This window comes from Gekko japonicus, unplaced genomic scaffold (assembly GCF_001447785.1).
Source record: "Gekko japonicus isolate JY-2015 unplaced genomic scaffold, Gekko_japonicus_V1.1 scaffold25, whole genome shotgun sequence".
In the NCBI taxonomy this organism is placed as follows: Eukaryota; Metazoa; Chordata; class Lepidosauria; order Squamata; family Gekkonidae; genus Gekko; species Gekko japonicus.
Window position 1 is genome coordinate 545,042 of NW_015171502.1, and position 18,322 is coordinate 563,363.

The window sequence follows — 18,322 nt, forward strand, 5'->3', positions numbered from 1 at the left end:
GCCAAGTCATTTAATAAAAAATGAATGCCCGGGGGGGGGGGGATTAAAAAATGCCTCCAGTTCCTTCCTTGAAAGAGGTTCGGAGTTGGTTGGCCAGCCTCCAGGTGGGACCTGGGGATCCACTGGAATTACAGCTCATCTCCAGACGACAGAGATCAGTTCCCCCGGAGAGAATGGCTGCTTTGGAGGACGGACTCTATGGCATCGTAACCCCCCCCCAAGCCTCCCACTCCCCAGGCACTGGCCCCAAATCTCCAGGAATTTCTCAACCTACAGTTGGCAGTTTTAGTAGTCTGCACCTGAACTGGAAGCTGCGGAAGACGTTAACTTTCTGCTCTCAGGCCTGGCATGCACCAGTTGCCTCTGAGTGCGTACAGAGTGTGTTTACTTTGCAGCGATTGCTGTTTCTCCCAAGGTGACCAAAATGCCCCAACCCTTTAATGGGATGTTATTTACCATGGCTGCCAGGTCTGGGTTGGGAAATACCTGGAGATTTTGGGGGTGGATTTGGGAGAGGGCGGGATTTGGGGAGGGGAGGGGCCTCAGCATGGTATAATGCCATAGGGTCCATCCTTCAAAGCAGCCATTTTCTCCAGGGGAGCTGATCTCTGTCGGCTGGAGATCAGTTGTAAAAGCGGGAGATATTCAGGCCCCACCTGGAGGCTGGCAGTGGCAACCCTATAGTTATTGGCCTCCATGCCATGAAAAACGTCAGCTGCTCACTTCTGCACCTTAAGCCATTGTTAAAATGGCCAAGTTGGTGGCAACCCCATTTTCTCCCTTGGCCAGGCTCTGGACTCTTGTACACAATGCTGCACGGCAGGCTGAAATCCAGCAGGTGCACCTTCTTGCTCTGGAGCTATGAGGAGAAGTTCCTCTGATGGGTCAGGCAGTTGGGAAAGGCAACGGGAGCTTGCCGGGTGCTTTTGGACTTTTGAGGAAAGGCTCACTCCAAAATGGCTGCCCACGAAGTGAGAGCAGTCACAAAATGGCTGTCATGGGAGGTGGGACGAAGTAACAAAATAGCTTCCATGAAAGGTGGAACCATTCATAAAATGGCTGCCTTCCAGGTGCTTTTGGACGTTTGAAAAAGGCTCATTCCAAAATGGCTGCCGTTGGAGGTAGGAGTCGGACCACTCACAAAATGGCTGTCATGGGAGGTTGGACCAAGTAATAAAATGGCTTCCATGAAAGGTGGAACCATTCATAAAATGGCTGCCTTCCAGGTGCTTTTGGACGTTTGAAAAAGGCTCATTCCAAAATGGCTGCCCACGAAGTGAGAGCAGTCACAAAATGGCTGCCGTGGGAGGTAGGACCACTCACAAAATGGCTGTCATGGGAGGTGGGACCTGTGATAAAATGGCTTCCATGAAAGGTGGAACCATTCATAAAATGGCTGCCTTCCAGGTGCTTTTGGATGTTTGAAAAAGGCTCATTCCAAAATGGCTGCCATGGGAAGTGGCCAGTTTCTCCAGGTGAACTGATCTCTGCCACCTGGGAATCAGTTGTAATAGTGGGCAATCTCCAGCCACCACCTGGAGGTTGGCAACTGTACTTAAGAGGGGGATGCTCCAATTAGCACTAAGGGCAGATTTAAATTACTGCTGGCTTTTTATTTTAAAAAAGGAAAACAGACACAGTTTGCTTCCCCCCCACCCCCCGGGGTAACTTGAAATCAGCTTTACATCTACTTGGGTTTAATTGCTGTGAAGTGGACGCCCCGATCTCCTCAGATCTCAGAAGCTAAGGAGGGTCGACCCTGGTTAATATTTGGATGATGGGAGACCACCAAGAAAGTCCAAGGTGTCTACGCAGAGGCAGGGTAAACGACCTCAGCTCACCTCTGGCCTTGAAAACCCTATGGGGTCTCTGTATATTGACTGTGATACATGAACACATGAAGCTGCCTTATACCGAATCAGACCCTTGGTCCATCAAAGTCAGTATTGTCCACTCAGACTGGCAGCGGCTCTCCAGAGTCCCACGCAGAGGTCTTTCGTGCCATCTACTACCTGATCTATTCAACTGGAGATGCCAGGGATTGAACTGGGGACCTCCTGCGTGGAACCATTCATAAAATGGCTGCCTTCTGGGTGCTTTTGGACGTTTGAAAAAGGCTCATTCCAAAATGGATGCCCAAGCAGAGGCTCTACCACTGAGCCATGGCCCCTCCCAACCTTGATGATAATTCCCACCACCATTGTTTAATCGAGTGGAATTAGCTGCTGGTGTGACCTTGGATCAGTAATAAGTTCTTTCAGAGCTATTCTGTCAAGGGCAGTTCCCAAGAGAGCTCTCTCAGCCCCACCTACCTCACAGGGTGCCTGTTGTGGGGAGGGGAAGGGAAAGGAGTTTGTAAACCGCTCTGAGACATCTTTTGGTAGCGAAGGGCAGGGTATAAATCCAAAATCTCGTCTCTTCTCTGTTTTTGTAATATCTCCTGAACTCCATTTTGAAGAGATTATGGGGCTTTTCTGTCATGCCCTGAAACAACTTTTCTCCCTCACCTCCCCCAAGCAGATGTGTTCCTGGAACATCCAACCAGAAGAATCCTGTGCAGCTTGAAAACTCGCTCACTGCCCTTTGTTTGAGTCTAACAAAAGGTTTTAAACTGCCAAAGCCTTGGGAGAGCTAGTTTGGTTGTAGTGGTTAAGAGCATGGACTCTAATCTGGGAGAGCCCGGTTTGATTCCCCACTCCTCCACTTGCACCTGCTGGATGACCTTGGGCAACCCATAGTTCTGTCAGAGCTGTTCTGGAAAAAGAGCAGCTTCTGTCAAGAGCTCTCTCAGCCCCGCCTCCCTCACAGGGTGTCTGTTGTGGGGAGGGGAAGGGAAAGGAGTTTGTAAGCCGCTCTGAGACACCTTTGGGTAGTGAAGGGTGGGGTATAAATCCAATCTCCTCTTCTTCTTCTTCTTCTTCTTCTTCTTCTTCTTCTTCTTCTTCTTCTTCTTCTTCTTCTTCTTCTTCTTCTTCTTCTTCTTCTTCTTCTTCTTCTTCATTATTCTCTCCTCAGGAATCAGCACGGTGACCCACAACTTTTAAAACAGGGGTGTCAAACATAAGGCCCGGGTGCCGGAACCGGCCCGTCCAGGGCTCTTATGCGGCCCGCAAGCAACTAGTGCAAGGGAGGGAACAGGAGACTAGTCGGGGTGGTGGTGGTGGTGGTGTTGTGGCTTCAGCATGGTGGAACAACCTCGTCTGCAGCAGTCAAGCAGTGTGGGAGCATCTGCCCTGTGCTGCACTGCTGCCTCTCCAGTCCACCCATGTGGGTTTTCCTCTGCACCCCCCTCCCAGTCAATGAGGCCTTGCAGCGAAGCTACACCAACTCGGAGCTTACCAGCTGCTGTGCTTTATACAATTTCTATCTCCAGTAGAATAGATTATTTTGAACTATGGTGCTGGAGAAGACTCTTGAGAGTCCCTTGGACTACAAGGAGATCAAATCAGTCAATCCTAAAAGAAATCAACCCTGACTGTTCCCTGGAAGGCCAGATAATGAAACTGAAGCTCAAATACTTTGGTCACCAAATGAGAAGGGAGCACTCACTGGAGAAGACCCTGATGCTGGGAAAGATTGAAGGTCAAAGAAGACGGAGACGGCAAAGAATGAGATGGTGAGACAGTGTCATAGATGCAACGAACATGAAATTGAGCCAACTTCAGAGGACGGCCAAAAACAGGAGGGCCTGGCGAGATCTTGTCCATGGGGTTGTGAAGAGTCGGACTCGACTGTGCGACTGAACAACAAATCTCCAGTACCTGGCATTTCATTTTCTGGCACACATGGCCTGGCCCGAGAAAGTCACATTCATGTCAGATCTAGCCCTTGTAACAAATGAGCTCGACACCTCTGTTTTAAAACATACCTAGATATACGTGGCCCTCACCTGGATGGCCCAGGCTAGTCGGATTTCGTCAGATCTCAGAAGCTGAGCAATGCTGGCCAAGCTTAGTCCGTGGATGGGAGCCCAACGAGGAAGGCCAGGGTTGCTACGCAGGATCAGGCAATGGCAAACCACCTCTGACCATCTCTTGCCTTGAAAACCTTATGGCCCTTTCCCCCACCAAATATATTTGAGCGAAGAATTACATGTGTCTTTAGCTTTTACTTGGCATGGGGGGACTCCCTGACCCCAGGTTCCAAAATTGGGGAACTGTTCTAAAGGCACTGGGAAGGGTTACCTTCATCTACTTCTGCCCTACCCTTTTCTATCAATAATGCCATTTCAGCAATAACTGATGGCACACATTTTCCTCCAGTGGCTTTCGTTTCCGCTCTGTGTCCTTCCGGCAACATGATTTAATTTCCCCCCGCTATGATGGTGCAATTGTCGCAATGGGTAAAGATGAGTTATGCGCTAGCAATCGTTCTACTGGTGGAGAAGCAGGTATGTGTACCTATTAATAGGTGCTGCTGTGGGAGTGGGCCGGGCCCAGAAAGATCGCTACGAAAACAGATCAGAACCAAAAAAAAAAAATCCCTTCTGCCCCCGAAGCCAGTCTGAAATTGAGTCAGCAGGCCCAAAACGAGCGTCAGGTGCTGTCCCCGCTGAGAGATCTTGCCACAGGAAAACCACAGGCACATGGGGCCTGCTCTGCCTGGGGAGGGACGGTGGGGGAGAGGTTTCCTGTTCTGGAGGACTCGGAGTGATGGGCCAGGGTGTGTGTGTTCACTGCTCAGGTCTTAGGGACTGTCCCTCTTTGCAAGTCTCTGTCGCGGATCAAGTGTACCGCAGTCAAAATTTATCAGAACCTAACAGCACCTCAAGGATGAACGGATTTATAATGGCGCCAACTTGCAGGACTAGTGATGCCAGCCTCCAGGTGGGGCCTGGGGACCCCCCCAGAATTATAGCTCATCTCCAGACGATAGAGATCAGTTCCCCTGGAGTAAATGGATGCTTTGGAGCAGGGGTGTCGAACCCATTTGTTATGAGGGCCGGATCTGACATAAATGAGACCTTGTTGGGCCGGGCCGTGTGCGTCATAAAATGTAACGCCAGGTAGTGGAGATATAAACTTTATAAAGGACACAAACACCAAGTTTAAAAAAAAAAAACTTAAAATAAAAGCATGCTTAAAACCTTAGCCCTCTTGCAATATTTTGTTTATTTAACAGTGTCTGATAACTGACACCTCTTGCTCTGAATTATTGCATCAAAATGTCTGTGCTGTTGCAATCTTAAGTATGCTGTTCAGGTGTGTCTCTGTAAGCTGCAAACCTACAATGACGCAGCAGAACTGGAAGAAGAAGCAGAAGGCAGCCAGTTCCACTGTGGGCCTGACAAAAGCCCTCCGGGGGGGCCTGATTTGGCCCCCGGGCCACATGTTTGACACCCCTGCTTTGGAGGGTGGACTCCATGGCCTTGTACCCCACTGTGGTCTCTCTCCTCTTCAGGCTCCATCCCCAAATCTCCAGGAGTGTCCTAACCTGGATCTGCCAACTCTACTCCCCTATCCCCCACTGGCGGCCTGGGACAACCTGACAACCCTAGCCAGGATTCGGGGTTGCCAACTTCCATGCAGAGCCTGGAGATCGCCCTGAAATAGGCATGCCAGCTGATCTCCAGATTATAGAGATGAATTCCCCTGGAGAAAAAGGATGCTTTGGAGGGTGGACTCTGTGGCATTGTACCCCACTGAGGTCCCCTGTCCTCCCCAGGCTCCACCCCCAAATCTCCAGGAGTTTCCCAACCCGGATCTGGCAACCCCCCCCCCCATCCCGCCAGTGGCCGGAAGGACTTGGCGACCAGTGTTCCCTCTACGCTGAGTTACTGTGAGCTAGCTCACAGGTTTTAAGCCTCTGGCTCACAGGTTTCTGTCCTAGCTCAAGAAGGAGGGCTCCAGAGCAAACTACTTTATGCAGTAGCCAAATGGCTCGCTCGCAGCTTTAATGCCGGTAGCTCACAAAGTAGAATTTTTGCTCACAAGACTGCTAGGTTGGCAGGAGCTGGAACTAGAGATGGGAGCTCACTCCATCATGCGGCACACTCGGGTCTCGAACTGCTGAACTACTTGACCTTCCACAGCCTGCAGTTCAGCGTCTTAACCGCTTGAACCACCGCAGCTATATATACACACACATGCACACACTCACACACACACCTGAATACAATAGAGACCCTAGTGTATCTTACTCATTATAGTGCAAAATCCTAAAGAACATTATCTATCTAGTAGAAAAGTCCACAGCCACAGAGTCAGGTTTCAGTGCTGTAGACTATCTTGCTTCTGATGAGAGACTAATGAGAAACGCAGCAGTCGTCAGTGATGAAAGATGTGGCAGGCTGTTATGCTTTCCAAAAAGAGACAGCGAGCATCTAAGCGACACGCCCCCCAGGCAAAAATTGCATGTTTCGAAAGATTCTTCGTCAGGCACAATTATTTTTCCCCGAACTGAATGACAAACACAAGATAACACAGTATACTTTATATAATAACCAGGAAAACAAGAGTTGGCTTGCTGCGCTCACCCAAAGCTCACAATGCTATGATACACAAGTCAACAATTCTATGGAAGGCTTCTCCGGTTCTCCATAGAAACAAACCAGAAAGACCACTCTAATAAAGCACAGCTGCACTGATGATCCCAAAAGAATTAAAGGAACAGTACTTATAGCATTTCACAGAGTTAACACCTATACCTATAACCAGGGGTCACTTCCTGCAGAAGCACACAGGAGCGGAACTCTGGCAGTAAAGAGCCCAGGGGGCGGGCACATGCAACAAGCCCCACCCCCTGCTCCCAGCAGCCCTCAGTCAGAGCAAGAAGCTCTACGTTTGCTCCCACCTGGAGGTTGGCAGTCCTAGCAGGCCCTATCTTTGCAGGTGGCACTTTTTTCTTCTGTTCGCAGGGAGGTTTATAAACGAGATCTTCCATCAAAAAATGAGATCTTCCATCAGCTGTCTGAAGCAGCACAGTCCATTCAGTCAGGTCCTACAATGCCAAGACCATAGCCATACAACCCGGACACTCTGCAACAGCTAATTACTAACACATTTGAGAAAAAGATCAGATGGCGAATACTGATTTATCCAGTTTCAGACCGCCGGCTACTCCGCAGGCAGGGGGGAAGAGGGCGTGCAAATATAGACAGCAGAAGGAACAAAAAAGGGTGCCAGCCAAGATGGAAACCGTCACTGTCCTCAACCACAAGCCTGGCGGAACATCTCCGCCTTACAGGCCCTGCGGAATTGCATATAATCCAGAGGGGCCCTGGTTGTAGCTGGCAGAGAGTTCCATCAGGTTGGGGCCACGACCGAAAAGGCCCTGGCCCTGGTTGAAGACAACCAGATGTCTTTAGGGCTGAGGACCACCAGCAAGTGGTTGTCTGAGGAGTGTGATGCTCTCCCGGGGACATAACAGAAGAGACGGTCCCGTAGGTCTGGTCCAACATCCTATTTCGCACAGCGGCCAACCAAACAGGGCACAGAGGCCAAGGTCTCCTAGCACCAGAGATTTGCTGCCTCTGGACCTGGAGTTTCCCTGGAGTTCCCATGGCTAGTGACCACGGACAGAGTTCTTTTCTGTTAACAGGGTTGCCAGCTCTCAGTTGGGAGCTTTTGGGGGAGGAGCCTAAGGAGGGCGGGGTTTGAGGAGGGGAGGGACTTCAGTGGGGTAGAATGCCAAAGAGTCTACCTTCCAAAGCGGCCATTTTCTCCAGGTGAACTGAGTGACCTCTGTCGCCTAGAGGTCAGGAGATCTCCGGTCACCACCCGGAGGCTGGCAATCCGATCTGTGAATCTGTTCCTCCTTTTCAACACTTGTGGCTGCTGGGCCATGGCTACATCCACTGGCGGTGGATCCCACCATTTATTTACTCTTCAAGTGAAGAAGAACTTCCTTTTGTTTGTCTTTGTTTACGATGTGAACCAGGCCTAGGTGCTGCTAGAATCAATGGCGTTACAAATTGTGAATCACTCCCCCCATTTGGCCTTTGAGGGGCATTCTGGCAAGACCTTAAAAATGCTGAACAGAGTTCGAGTCCCGCGGCACCTTCAAGACCAACGAAGTTTTACTCAAGGCATAAGCTTTCGTGTCCACACACACTTCCGCAGAAACAGTGAAATGGAAGTTGCCAGTCCGTACATATAGAAGAAAAAGAAGAGGTTGGATTTATACCCCGCCCTTCACTACCCGAAGGAGTCTCAGAGTGGCTTACAAACTCCTTTCCCTTCCCCTCCCCACAACAGGCACCCTGTGAGGTAAAAGAAGAAGAGGAGATTGGATTTATACCCTGCCCTTCAGTACCCAAAGGAGTCTCAGAGCGGCTTACAAACACCTTTCCCTTCCCTTCCCCACAACAGACACCCTGGGAGGTAGGTGGGGCTGGGAGAGCCCTGACAGAAACTTTTCTTTTTCAAGGACAGCTCTGGCAGAACTATGGCTTGCCCAAGGTCATCCAGCAGGTGCAAGTGGAGGAGTGGGGAATCAAACCCGGTTCTCCCAGATTAGAGTCCGCACACTTCACCACGACACCAAACAGATTGGATTTATACCCTGCCCTTCACTACCCAAAGGAGTCTCAGAGCGGCTTACAAACTCCTTTCCCTTCCCCTCCCCACAACAGACACCCTGTGAGGTCGGTGGGGCTGAGAGAGCACTTGACAGAAACTGCTCTTTTTCCAGAACAGCTCTGACAGAACTATGGCTTGCCCAAGGTCATCCAGCAGGTGCAAGTGGAGGAGTGGGGAATCAAACCCGGTTCTCCCAGAATAGAGTCAGCGCAGTTAACCACTACACCAAACTGGCTCTATATAGGTAGAGGGTGAGCAGCAAATTAGCATACAGCATAATGAAGATGTTTAACTGTCAGAATCCTAATTAAATCGGTTCTTAACACCACTCACTTCGAAGAAAGTTTAGTTTATAGAGATGCTGAAGAATACCATACTGAACACGAGCTTTGTTAGGACTGAAGGTGAAAGCGCGGAGATTGCAGGTATATTGTGTCCAAGCAAAGGCACTAAAGATCAGGACCCAATCACCACCTGGCATTTGCCCGTTTGTGGCAGGTGTAAATGTTGGCCGGATCTCTATGGACAGAGTGCCATCGTCGGACCACTTTGCCCCGAAGGCCTACCTGGACATGCCGGTCCCCCCCGCATAGTCAATGAGCGGATTTATGCTTGCCAGCACAGACTTATGGATCCAACTGGCCTCCAGAATGCACTGCGGGATCCGACACCACCTGGCGACTCGTTAGGTGTGCCAACGGACAACTGGCATAACCACCTCTCGGAGGCCGTTGACGAGATGATGTCCTCTTCGCTCCGGCTCCAGATTCACCCCTGGGTATACCTTGGGGCTAAGGGAAATGAGGTGGGAGTTCAGACAACTGGAGTGAGCTTGACACCGTACTCGGGAATGGAACGAAAAAGAACCTGAAAGTAGATTCCCCTTGATTATTAAAGAGTCTTATCCCTCTGCACCATAGGAGACCAAGAAGCCCTGTGAGGAGAGGCCGAGGGACTTGGGAATGTTCAGTCTGGAGAAGAGGAGGCTGAGGGGGGACAGGATGGCTCTCTTGAAGTATCCGAAGGGCTGTTGCTCTTAGAGAAGAAGAGAAGAAGAAGAGAATGGATTTATACCCTAGCCCTTCACTACCCAAAGGTGTCTCAGAGCGGCTTACAAACTCCTTTCCCTCCCCCTCCCCACAACAGACACCCTGTGAGGTAGAAGAAGAAGAGAAGAGATTGGATTTATACCCCGCCCTTCACTACCCAAAGGTGTCTCAGAGCGGCTTACAAACTCCTTTCCCTTCCCCTCCCCACAACAGACACCCTGTGAGGTAGAAGAAGAAGAAGAAGAGAATGGATTTATACCCTAGCCCTTCACTACCCAAAGGTGTCTCAGAGCGGCTTACAAACTCCTTTCCCTTCCCCTCCACCACAACAGATACCCTGTGAGGTAAAAGAAGAAGAGAAGAGATTGGATTTATACCCCGCCCTTCACTACCCAAAGGTGTCTCAGAGCGGCTTACAAACTCCTTTCCCTTCCCCTCCCCACAACAGACACCCTGTGAGGTGGGTGGGGCTGAGAGAGCTCTTGACAGAAACTGCTCTTTTTCAAGAAGAGCTCTTATCAGAACTATGGCTTGCCCAAGGTCATCCAGCCAGGTGCAAGTGGAGGAGTGGGGAATCAAACCCGGTTCTCCCAGATTAGACTCCGCACACTTAACCACTACACCAAACTGGAGGGCAGTGTTATGTCCTGAGACCACTGCCAGGCACCAGCCTGCGGCAGCCAAGCTTCAAGCTCGAAGACAATAGGGACTAGGCTCCTGAACTTCCAGTGAAGAGCCAATGGGGACATTGGCGGGAAGTTTAAACCCACCAATAGAACCCAGGGGCGTCCCTCCCCAAATGTATAAAGTTGGCCACCCGGCCGTTAGCTGTTGTTCCTTGTGTGAAGTACTAATAAACGCTTCTTCTCCTATGCCGTGGTCCGAGTCCTGATGTATCGAACCCAGAACTTTACAGGCTGGGAGCTGTTCCTGTTGGCAGCAGAGGAGAGGACTCGCAAGAATGGGTTGAAATCAAGGGCGGGAAGGTACCGGCTGGATTTCAGGAAAACCTTTTTGACTGTACGTTTTGTGCCACAGTGGAATCGGCTGCCTCGGGAGGTGGCGAGCTCCCCCTTCCTGGCCGTCTTCAAGCAGCGGCTGGACAAACCCTTGTCAGGGATGCTCTAAACTGATCCTGCACTGAACCGGGGGTTGGACGAGATGGCCTGTGTGGTCCCTTCCGACTCTTGCGATTGTAGGATTCTGTGATTTTGTTTCTCCTTCGTCGTTTTGCCTTGGCGCGGCTCCCCCTTTCTTCTTCAACCCTATGAAGTGGCCAAGGGGCACGTTTGACTGAAAGGGGACCTTAAGAGCAGATCGTGGTGGTGGGTGGGTGGGTGGGTGTTGTGTAGTGGGTTAGCCTCATGGAAGAACTACCGAGGCACGCATAATACATGGCACACTTTATTGGTACACAACACGCACCTCTACCAACGGCTGACCGGCCGCTTATATACAATCTGGGGAACCCCTGTGGAATCCCATTGGCCCATTCAAACCTCCCGCCAATGTCCCATTGGTTCCCCTGGAGGCAGGGTGCAGGAGCCTAGTCCTCATTGTTCTCTGGACCCAAGCTCCACTGTACCGCGGGCACCCGGTGGCGGTCCGCGGACATAACAGTGGGATTTTGGTCTGCTGCGTCCTGGTAGAGCCATGGTATAAGGCTGTCGCTCACACCCTCCGGGGCCACTCTCTGACCTGACCGTCCAAGCAATTACAACAACAACAAAAATGTTGTTTTGCTGCCTGTTTGCTTCCTGAAAGCGCCGTGAGAATGTGCATGGACTGGCTTTCCTCTAAAGCGACGCAGCTTCGCTGACTTCTCCAAACCGGGCCGTGTTGCAAGGGGTTAGTTCCCTAAAACAGCTCCAATTATAGAGTGTCGTCTTTGTTTTTGACTTTAAAAAAAAAAAGAGGAGTCGGCGGCGGTTCATTATGCTAACAAGAAGAAGAAGAAAAAGAAGAAGAAGGGGGGAAAAAACAACCCAGTATTCAAACCGATGAAGGGAAACCCATGTAAATTGGGGAAGGCTGGTTGAAGAAAAAACAAGAAATGCATTAATTCGCAGGCTTGGCCAGAGGAAGTCAGCGTTGGAGAAAGGGAAGTGATGGAATGGAGATGGGCTTTGGCTCTTAGGGGAATGGGGTGGAAGGGACAGGATTTCTCTTATGTTCTTATGGATAACTGTACAGAGTGGATGTCCATCAGTGACTATTAGCCACAAGGGATAGAGGGAACACTCTGTCTGGGGCAGTGATGCTCTGTATTCTTGGTGCTTGGGGGGCTACAGTGGGAGGGCTTCTGGAGTTCTGGCCCCGCTGGTGGACCTCCCGATGGCCCCTGGGTTCTGGCCAGTGTGTGACACAAAATGTTGGACCGGATGGGCCACTGGCCTGATCCAGCATGGCTTCTCTTATGTTTTTATGTCTGGGGCAGTGATGCTTTGTATTCCTGGTGTTTGGGGGTGTAATGTATCAGGCCCTGTCAGGGCCAGGCATGCCTGGACTTGCCCAGGCACAAACACCACTAGCTTCATGCCAAAAGACAATGGGCCAGTAGGATCCTAGCCAGGCCCAATGAAAGGGCTAGGTCCCAGGCCAAGAGGCCAATAGGTCTCTTGGGCATTGTAAATAGCCTATCGGGAGTGGGGTATGTGTTTGGTGGTGGGATTCTCTGAGGGAATATAAGCCGGCCTGCGAGCCGGTTAAGGTGTCTTTGTTCCTGACTAAATAAAGGTATGCTTAGCTGAAATCACTCTCCGTATGCATACTTTTCACTGGCGACGAAGGTGGGATTCTGCTCCCTCCGAACAAAGACCACATTCGGGGAGGGCTTCTGAAGTTCTGGCCCCGCTGGTGGACCTCCTGATGGCCCCTGGGTTCTGGCCACTGTGTGACACAGAGTGTTGGACTGGAGGGGCCACTGGCCTGATCCGACATGGCTCCTCTTACGCTCTTATGGATGGCCTGAGACCCTTGATTATAACCCAGAGAAGGAACAAAAAGGGGGCAGGTTTTGGCCCATTAACAGATGACCTGCAGTTTTACAACTCCTTCTGACTAACTGGTGGCATTTTGACTTCTGTCTAGGGCAGCCGTACCCCACCTTTTCGCTACGGGGACCAAAACGTCAAAACTACTTGGTAGAGGGACCCACCCGGGGCTGCCCTGAAGCGTTTTTCTGGCACACTAGGCAAACTGTGGCCTTGGCGCACATCTAGTTCAGCATTCCATTTTCTACAGTGGCTAAGCAGATGTTCTACAGTGGCTAAGCATCGCACAAAGGGTGCAGCTGCCCCCACCATGAACCCCACGCAAGTGGCATACCAACATACATTGCCTTTGCATACGGAGGTTACATCCCAGCCTTTAACCACCCTCTCTTTCTCCATTACTCCCTCTAATACCCCCCCCCCCCAAGAGTCTAAGAAACTCACTCTAGTAACCATCCGGATACATTTTACTTTTATTTTTATTTATTTAAAGTTTTTTATTGTTTTGAACAGTATTATACATATTAACCAAAACATATTACATTGAGTTTCGTTACCTCCTATAACTGTTACATAAAAAGAACAAAACTTTCTTACAAACATTAGTGATCTGAAACAATTTACATTAAATATGTTATACATTGTGAACATGAAATACACTGTGTTATGTAAGTATAGTACTAATATAAGTAAAGCAGTATACAATTTAAAAAATTTCCCCTTATTTATTATTATTATTATTATTATTATTTGCTATTTAACTTGTAATGCCGTTTACTAACCGAAAGGAAAAGTATTTAAAATAAGCAACATTTCTATGCAAACAACCTAACAAATCCATTTGTCAAATTGGGCCCATTCAGAGGAAATAAATTGCTGCTGAGATAGAAAGTCCAACACTGGGTACCACTTCCCAACAAACCGCTCCTGTGTTGAATTCTGATGTGTAACATCTAATTTACTGGTAACTGCATCCATAAGATAATGGTTCTACAGGTTTCGATACCAAACTTCAATAGTTGGTTCTTTGGTGTCCTTCCAAAAGTTAGCTATCGTGGTTTTGGCAGCATCCAGCATAACCTCAATAGTAGCTTTATGTGGTCTTGATTTTACTTGATCAATATGTATATGCAGAGAAGAACAAACACCAGTCTATGAGATGGAAGATACTGTTTCCAGGGTCAGATGACAGCCAGCATGGTGTAGTGGTTAAGAGTGATGGACTCAGATCCGGAGAACCGGGTTTGATTCCGCACTCCTCCACAGGAAGCCAGCTGGGTGGCCTTTGGTCTTTCAGAGCTCTCTCAGCCCCCAAGACAAGTCTAAAAGAGCTAGAATTTCGGGCTGCCAGACTATCTTAAGATCTTCTGGCTATACTACACAGAACGCCACAGGACAATTTAAGTCTTTCAGGGTCAGATCTTGGTTTCCAAAAAGAGAGCAAAGGAAAGGGTAGGGGTGCCCACAGGGGTCATTTCGTAGGAAAAAAGGTGCAGGAGCTCACTAGCATAACTTATATGCATACGCCACACCCCCTGACATCACCGGAAGTGTGTCAGAAGGCAACACCCACCGCTCAGGATCCACTGGACTGTTTTGGATTGCTAGCTATGGGGGGGGGGAACGTGCAGATCTGTCCCTCACAGAGGAGGGAGAGCTTGTACCTGAATAAAACCTGGTCTTAAAGGTGCCACTGGGCTATTTTGGACCAGGGGGGCCGGGGGGGAGCTCTGCAACTTACCTGGCTGCTTCTTGCTCTGACTGAGGGCCGCTGGGAGCAGGGGGTGGGGCTTGTTGCATGTGCCCGCCCCCTGGACTCTTTACTGCCAGAGCTCCGCTCCTGTGCGCTCCTGCAGGAAATGACTCCTGGGTGCCCATTAGGGAAGGCCGGCCAGCAAGTCACTTCCATAGGCTTCGCTGCCCACTTTTCCGTCCCAACCCACAGGCTGGGAAACACTGATCTAGGGCACGCAGGTTGGTGATTGAGTCCACACTTGCATGTGTCTGAGAGAGCTTTGAGACGACTGCTCGTGAGAGAACAGCTCTGAGAGAACTTGTGACTGACCCAAGGTCACACCAGCAGCTGCATGGGGAGGAGTAGGGAATAAAACCCGGTTCTCCCAGATTAGAGTCTGCGCACTTAACCACTACACCAAACTGGCTTTGTTGGTCTTAAAGGTGCCACTGGACTCAAACTTCGTTTGGCTGCTTCAGACCAATATGGCTACCCCACCTGAATTTAAACTGAATCAGACCCTGAGTCCATCAAGGTCAGTACAGTCTACTGAGCTAGTTGGTATCTGATGCAGAAAATTCAAATTGCACCCCTGGTGGCAAAAATAAATAAATCAGTGAAATAAAACCAACAAACGTGTGTCTCCCCCCCCCCCCATCAGCCACTTGAAGAAAATTCGAACTGAACTCACAGTGGTAAAAATACACTTAGTCAGGGGTCATTTTGTAGAAAAAGAGGTGCATGCGCTCATTAGCATAACTTATTTGCATATGCCCCACCCCCTGACATCACCGGAAGTGTGTCAGAAGGCAACACCCACCGCTCAGGCTCCACTGGACTGTTTTGGATTGCTAGCTATGGGGGAGGGGAATGTGCAGACCTGCCCTCACAGAGGAGGGAGAGCTTGTACCTGAATAAAACTGGGTCTTAAAGGTGGCACTGGACTGTTTTGGACCGGGGGGGGGGGCTCTGCAACTTACCTGGCTGCTTCTTGCTCTGACTGAGGGCTGCTGGGAGCAGGGGGTGGGGCTTGTTGCATGTGCCCGCCTCCTGGGCTCCTTACTGCCGGAGCTCCTGCAGGAAATGACCTCTGCACTTAGTTGAAATCTGTGCCAATATGGGGTGTTTTTTCCCCAAACCTGGGTTTCCCACCCTACTGATGGCTCTTGAACTTGTTTATCTCGAGTGCTATTGTATGATTGCAACACAAGGATGTTACCATATGACGGGAGCACAAAGGAAAACACTTTAAAAATCCCCTTTCCTCTTCACAGTGAGTAATACCCTTTGTTTATTAAATTGTTGCCAGCTCAGTCAGGGCTGCCCCATCCAAACAGTGCCATCGTAGTGGTATTGCAACATGCATAGCTTCCCTACCAGCTGTTTATTCCGGAATTGCTATGATGACAAAAACACAGACAATGTTTTGGGCAATGTGGTGCATTTCAATCTTTTCATTGTTATCTCTCTCTCTCTCTTTTAAACAAAGAGACCTGATTTGTAATTATTTTTACGCTCTGAAAAATACTGTTTTTCCTTTTCTAGCTCTCCGACACCACTGCTCATTTTTCTTTTCTTTTTTTAAATCATTTTTTTGTACAATTGGCACTACATTCAAAAACAATAACAATTTAAAACGCGGGGAGCGACTTGAGCTAGCCACAAAGTAAAAAAAAAAAAGTAGTTAAGCCCACCTCTAACATGATTTAGCTGTAGAAAAGAGCAAGAGTCCAGCAGCACCTTCAAGTCTAAAAGAATATGTTGCAGGGTAGGAGGTTTCGTGAGTCACTGCTCACCAAAGCTCCTCCTCTGCCACATATTCTGTTAGACTTGAAGGTGATGCTGGACTCTTGCTCTTTTCTACTGCTACAGACAGACTAATATGGTTACCCATCAGGGCTCTAGTCGGGGGGGAGCTCTCAGGTACGGAGCTCCAGAAGAGAACCTCTAGGGGGCGGGGCGGTCACGTGGTGAAGCCCCGCCCCCTTCTTTACCCCGCCCTCTGCTTCGATCCTCATTCCGTTTGGGAATGAGGATGAAGCAGGAGGGTAAGTAGCCGGGCCTTCTGACACACTTCCGGTGATGTCAGGGGGTGTGGCCTTCTGTCACTTCCGGTGATGTCAGGGGGCGTGGCATATGCAAATAAGTTATGCTAATGAGTTATGCTAATGAGCTCCGGCAGCTCTTTTTCTACAACAAGACCCCTGCCCATCATGATTTAACCGCCAGTTCATGAATACCTGAGACTTGGGGAGGGCGGGGGTCATTTCCTGTGGGAGCGCAGCTCCGGCAGTAAGGAGCCCAGGGGAGCCCAGCTCCGCTCCTGTGCGCTCCTAGACTTTCCAATTTCCCGGGGGGGGGGCTGGGGCTGGGCCAGCGGCATTGCTTTGCTAGGAGCAAGGGTGGCTCCCGGGGGAGGCTGAGCACCTTCCTGAAAATTTCGGCGGGGGCTGAAGCCCCGCCGCCCTCACGAAGATTACGCCTATGCGTCCTGCAGGAAATGACCCCTGTATATATATATATACCTTCTAACTCTGTGTCAAGAAACTGGTCTCCTTTAAGAGAGATGTTCTGCCTAAGTGTTAGCTGTCGTCTATAGGAGTCATCACCCACCACCCACTGGCTTGTTACCAGAATTGTTGCTTCCGCGGGCAGAAATGATTAACTTGCAGCAGCTGAGAACCGTCATCTAAAGTGGTTGACATTTAGAGATCTATCCTGGTCACCCTTCCTATTGGCCAAAGGGCTTTTCTTTCTGCACTGAGAACTTCAGCCCCCCCCCACAAGCCACAAAATCCAGGCTACTGGCCTGCCTGGAGACTAGCAAGTAGCAACCCCACCCCAAGTTCAGTCTCTGGCATCTCCTGGCCTGTTGAAACATCTCTGGTGTTAGAAAAGACTGTTCTCCGCCTGAAATCTTACATTCATTGCCCAGTAGAGAAGTAGGAAGCTAGAAGGAACGTTGGGGCAACGTATAAAAGGACTTTCGCAGGACCTTAATGATGAGGAACTTGCCTTTTGGTGGACAAACCGTTTTCAAAATGCTTGTTGGTATCCATGCAAGCCAGTCCATTCGCTCCCATCTCCTTCCTGTTTTCCCCTGCAATCCACAGTGTTGCCACAGGGAGGCAGTATTGACCCACCCGTGCTGAGTGTCGGTCACGCCACCTTAACAGACTGACAAGGGAGCCTAGTTTATGGATATTTGGCTTGACCCACCTACCAATTGATTTATTGATAACCCATTTTCTCCCCAATGGGGACTGAAAGCAGCTTGCGGCATCGCTCTCCCACCCGCCATTTTATCCTCGCGACCACAGCCCTGTGAGGGAGGCTAGGCCGAGAGAGAAAGCGACTGACCCAAAGTCACACAGTTACTTTCATAGCAGCGTGGGGATTCGAACCTGCCTCCGGGTTTCTCAGAGCAGACCAGTGTGTGTGTGTAGGGGGGGGGGACACGACAACAACAGACCTTGTGCAAATCTGTGAATCGGGGTGGGTGGGGGGAGAGAAAATGACCCTGACATGGCACCAGCAACCAGCACCAGGGCTATTTTTGGGCAGGAACGCACAGGAACGGAGTTCCGGCTGGCTTCAGAGTTGGCCACGCCCACTACAGCCAAGCCGAGGGAAGGGAAGGCAGTTTAAACTGTCTCCCCTCCCTTCCATGGGCCAGCTTGCTCCTCACAGCCATGGGGCGCCTGGGCAAGCCAAGGGAAGGTGTGATATGCTAATGAGCTGCACTGTCAGGGTGTGGCCTAATATGCTAATGAGTTTCTGCTGTTGGGTGTGGCCTATTATGCTAATGAGTTCCTGCTGGGCTTTTTCTGCCAAAAAAGCCCTGACTAGCACTATAGGAACAGGTGAGGGAACTGCCCCTCACCCCCCCACTAACCCCCAACTTGCTTCTTCCCCTTTCCTCAAGCAAGCCTATGCAGGGAACCAGGCATGACTGCACCAGAATAGGGTTACCAACCTCCAAATAACACCTGGAGACCTGTCCTAGGAACATAAGAGAAGCCATGT